Genomic DNA, 5,006 nt, shown 5'->3' with positions numbered 1-5,006 from the left:
CGTATGTGCCACCTCACTCCAAAAATCACGCAGACATCACTGAGCGCTCGGCTTAAGTTCAAAGACCGTTAGTCAACTTGCACTTGCAACATGATTCACTCGAAGTGTATTCAAATTCAGGTATTGCTTCCCTTTTTGCGAAGTTACATACTCTGAAATGCGAGCTCATGCTGTGGAACTATTGTTTGTCTTGTCTCAAGATGGAGATAAACGAAAATTAGCAGAACATCTTGAAGAAAAATATATGAAATGGTTAGCAAAACTTATTTCAACATCTTCAAATATGGTCTTGGCGGTTCTTCCATGGCTCTGTTTGGCAGCGTAGGTGGTGGTATTTACACCAAAGCAGCAGATGTAGGTGTTGATCTTGTTGGCAAGGTTGAGAGGAACATTCCTGAAGACGATCCACGCAACCCAGCTGTCATTGCTGATAATGTTGGTGACAATGTTGGAGATATCGCTGGTATGGGATCAGATCTATTTGGGTCCTATGCTGAATCTTCCTGTGCAGCTCTGGTTGTTGCATCCATATCATCATTTGGAAACTCTCATGATCTTACTGCCATGTGTTATCCCTTGCTTATTAGTTCAATGGGTATCATTGCTTGCTTAATCACAACTCTGTTTGCAACTAACATATTTGAGATCAAGGCTGTGAAGGAAATTGAGCCTGCATTGAAAAAGCAACTTATTATCTCCACAGTAGTGATGACTATTGGCATTGCTGCTGTAAGCCTAGTTGCATTGCCTTCATCCTTCACTATCTTCAATTTTGGTGCCCAGAAGGTTGTAAAGAACTGGGAGCTTTTCTTCTGTGGTGCTATTGGTTTGTGGTTTGGCCTTGTTATTGGTTTTGTCACTGAATACTGCACTAGTAATGCTTACAGCCCTGTCCAAGATGTTGCCGATTCATGCAGGACTGGAAGCAGCAACTAATGTTATATTTGGGTTGGCTTTGGGATACAAATCTGTTATTGTTCCCATATTTGCTATTGCAGTAAGCATTTTATGAAGAAAAGAAAGCGGCCGCAGTCGGAAAGTATTGTCATGTCAGGAACAGAAACGTGAATCAAGGTTAACCAATATCTATTCTCGGGCAGTTCATTGTACGTGTGTGCTTTTATAATACATTAGACTTGCCATTTGTGTTGGATTCGTCAGCTTTCAGGCAGCGCAGTTCAAGGAGAAGGCACCCCCAGCCAAGCAAGTAAAATCAGTGAAATTGGTTCTACAGGAAGCTAGCAGACTGTTTCTACAGGAAGCTAGCAGACTGTTTCTACAGGAAGACAGAGACTGTTTCTACAGGAAGCCAGCGAACAGTTTCTACAGGAAAGTTTGAAAAGCGGGAAGCCAAAGGAGAAATCGGCCGAGATGCTAGCCAAGGAAGTCACCAGGGCCATCAAGGACAAGGGGAGAGATTTGGTTGCTCAGAGGATGAGCAACACTTTCAGTAGGGGGTGATGATGAGCCCCAAAAATGTACAATTGTTTGGGCTCATTCAACCTCCTAATTTGGCTTAGTCCACCATTCTCATTTGTTTATTGCATGTTTTTTATTATTTTTATGTTAATAGAGTGAATTTGGTTAGTCATTATGCCAACAAGTCTAATGGGTGCTTTGTGTAGCCTTTTTGGTCAACTTGGAGACAAAATGGAAGGTCTTAATGAGCACTTAGCAGCCAAATTCGTGGGAGAACAAGCTAGAGGATTTGTAGGAAGGTGTCCCCCTCATTTATGGGCCCTTACCTCGAATTCTCCACCATCAGCTCGGAGTTCAAGGGCCACCGAATCAATCAGCCCAAGGGCAGCCAAGCAAGTCAAGTAGGACCGCTGTTAACTACAAGTCTTGGGCAGCCAAGTCCCTAACTTTTAGGAGGACTGTTGGGTCCTCAAATTGTATAAATAAGAAGGCTTGGGGCCTCATTTTGGTTAGCTAGTTGGTAGTCAATTTGGTTAGCCAGTTAGTCATTTTGTTTTAGCCATTAGTTAGCTAGTTTGTAGTTCGATTTTTATGCAATAGATTAGCTTTGCTTTCAGCTCATGCTCAAGTTCTTCTTGTGGACAGTTTTGATGTAACTTTTCATTTCTTGATTAATAAAGATGGATCCAGCTTTGCACCAACTCTAAATCTCTCTTGGGAGGCTGTAGTTCTTGGGGTTGGGCCCATCTCAAGTGCCCAGTACCTCCCTTGTTTATATTTATGTGTTTGTTGCGTTCTTGAAATAAAATCTGCTCTTTAGATCTTGCTTTGTTATTGTAGTTGGTTTTGATGGGTAACGTAGCTTTTTATGCTTAGAATCGATTGGTAGGAGTTTGTATGCATTTAGATCTTTTGGCATGTTCTTGCTCACGTGATGTATATGGTTCTCTTTTCAAACAAGGCTGCTGTTTATTCATTCATTAACAGTTGGATTGAGATAGCTAGGACTTGGTTTTTTTGCAAGAATTCATTGATTTGTTTGAATAAGCATTGTGCAGGGCATCTCTATCACCTTCATCACCTCCTCGTTCATCTGAACCTCGTTCAGGTCAGCTCCTCCATCACCAAGTCTGTTTCTTCATCTCCCATCTGCTCTTTTGCCACGTAACCCTACCTTCTTGCTTTTCCATTGCCTAAACCTTCGTTGATACAAGTCAGCCTTCCACATCATCTCACCACTCCATCCATCAGTTCCTAGGTCACTTTAGACCCCCATCCTACCTCCATAACCATCCATGCATCTTCCATCAACCATCCATCCTCAAAAATCCAATTCGTAAACATCCTGTAGAAGAATTACAGGACATCCTGTAGAAACTTCTTGTAGAAGCCCCTGCAGACTTCCTGTAGAAGTTCATGAACATGGTTGCATGTCATCCAGACTTTGTGAAACTCTCAGAAAGAATACTGGGGATCCCTTAGACCCTCTCTGTACCATCCCAACCTTTCCCAAAGCATTTCATCCCTTGATCCATCCCTGCACAGTGGAAAACTAGTTAGAAGCACATGCATGATAATTTCAACAACTTAATCAAAAATACAAAAAGATGTTTTCTTCAGATAGTGATAACTTAGACACATGCATTTTACCTTCCTAGAAGTAATGGCATCTCTTTTCGTTGTTTGCATTCTTTCCTTTGCATCAGTAGGACTAGCTGGTAGAATTAGGGTTTGCTAGGGTTTGCTAGGGTTTGTGTTTCCTTTTGGCTTTCAGTTTCTTTTCGCAAGTAGATTAACTTCCTTTGAGTTAGCTTTTGTCCATCAGTTAAAAAGATTCTTCTGAGAGCATATAGAAGTTGGCTTGAGCCCTAGCGGACTTGTGCCAGCTGACCAAGTGACAGCTGCGACAAGAGCTAGTACTTGTGCATACAGCACCGTCGCTTCCAAGTTTGTGCGAACTACCGGGTTGATAAAATTAGAGATAGGGAGCTCCAGGAGTTGTAGCATTATTGCTACAATACTGGAGCCCACCAGAGGCCTTCTCCAATTGGAATTGTGCTAATATATTATTCAGCGAATTTTGGAGCTGGTGGACTGCAATTGCCTTGCTAGTCAAGGTGGAGTAAACATTTCACCAATCTTCTTGTGTAGTTCTATTTGGTCAATAGTATGGATATTCTTTTCCAATACTTCAAAGTCTCTTTTAAAATAATCTACCATTGATCTGGGTTGTTGTGTAGTTGGCTTCAAGAAACTCATCTGCATCTTACCTTCCTTTATGTCAAAGGCTAACATTAGCCTTGTTTGATTTGTTGGAGCCATTTTAAGGTAGTGTGCATAACTTTGAGCCTTTAATCTTTCATTCTTGGCCTTGATTTCTTTGTATTTCTCTTTTAAGTCCTGGCTCTGGCCACTTGGAGCTCTAAAGGAGGATACTTCCATGCTCTGCTGTCTTTCCAACATTTGAGCCTGTGAGGTGGAAGGTTCTTGTGTACCTCCTGAAGGAGTGGTCTACCTGCTTTCTGCTCCTGTAGTTCCTGCTGTCTCCTCAGTATACTCCTATTCTGAAAATGGGTTCAACCTTTGCCTCTTGACATAAGTTTGGGCAACAGGTCTGCTAGAAGGAGTGACCCTCTCCCTTTCTCTTTTAAGATTCCTCTCCTCATTTAGAGGAGTTTGTAAAATGGAAGGATTGCTCATGATTTGTTCTTGTCGAGCAAGTTCTTCTGAAATATCTGGTTGTTCAGATTCCTCTGGCTGATCTGTTGGTTTTGGATGTTTTGATGGTTGCTCCTCTGATGGTCCTTCTTCTGCTATTTGCCCATTGTGTCCCTGTGATTCTCTTTGAGATTGGGACACTCATAGCACCTATAAAAATGAATCTTCATCAAGTCTTTTGTCTAAATCAATCAATACATTATCAACAACAACCTCTATGCTATCTCAGTCTACCAAAGTGTTTTCCACCCATTCAAGTTGATTAGCATACTATTCAATTTCAGGAATTCTATGGTGGATGTAAGGAGATCATTTATTCTTTTGTCTCCTATTGCAAATGAAGTCTAATGGATCATATCTGCAGATAAAACTTTGTTTCAGTCTCAGTCTTTGGAAGATTTCCTCTGCTACCTTTCTTGCTTTTCTACTATTACATATGAAGGGGCCAAGCTAATCTTTTATCCTAAGTTGAGCTTTCTTCTTGGCCTTCACAAACTGCACTTCATCTAAATTGATCATTTTCCTGTAGTACTCCAGAGCAAATAATCTCATAGGGAGGTATCTGGGCAGTTTGTAGGGAGACAATTCACATCCATAGATTCTGATTTCATTGTGGTTTTGGTACAAGTACCAATCCCCCACTCTATATTTTTTTGACAACTGAAGGACCCTCCTGATATCTGCACTAATTCTGGGGGGAGGGCTTCCTAGTAACATAGTTGCCACTAGATGCACAAAGAGATCTATGAAATCAGTATAAGAATATTAAGAGTCACCTAGGTGGATCAATGAAGTCCAAAAGACTAGCGATCTTGGGTTGCCTCTGGTATCAAGCTTCTAGAGTGCAATTGGAAACTTATCAGCTTGAT

The 5,006-nt window shown here is 41.3% G+C and overlaps 1 pseudogene; it reads left to right on the top strand.

Moving 5' to 3' along the window:
• The first annotated feature begins 249 nt into the window (after positions 1–249).
• LOC149143795 (pyrophosphate-energized vacuolar membrane proton pump 1 pseudogene) lies at positions 250–1,012 on the top strand (annotated as a pseudogene).
• The last annotated feature ends 3,994 nt before the right edge of the window (positions 1,013–5,006 follow it).

Source organism: Pinus tabuliformis, chromosome X (genome assembly GCF_031772625.1).
Source record: "Pinus tabuliformis cultivar Carrire ecotype Pingquan chromosome X, CPIR1, whole genome shotgun sequence".
Classification (NCBI taxonomy): domain Eukaryota; kingdom Viridiplantae; phylum Streptophyta; class Pinopsida; order Pinales; family Pinaceae; genus Pinus; species Pinus tabuliformis.
Note: the sequence above shows the minus strand (reverse complement) of the source record. Positions and strands in the feature narration are given on the sequence as shown.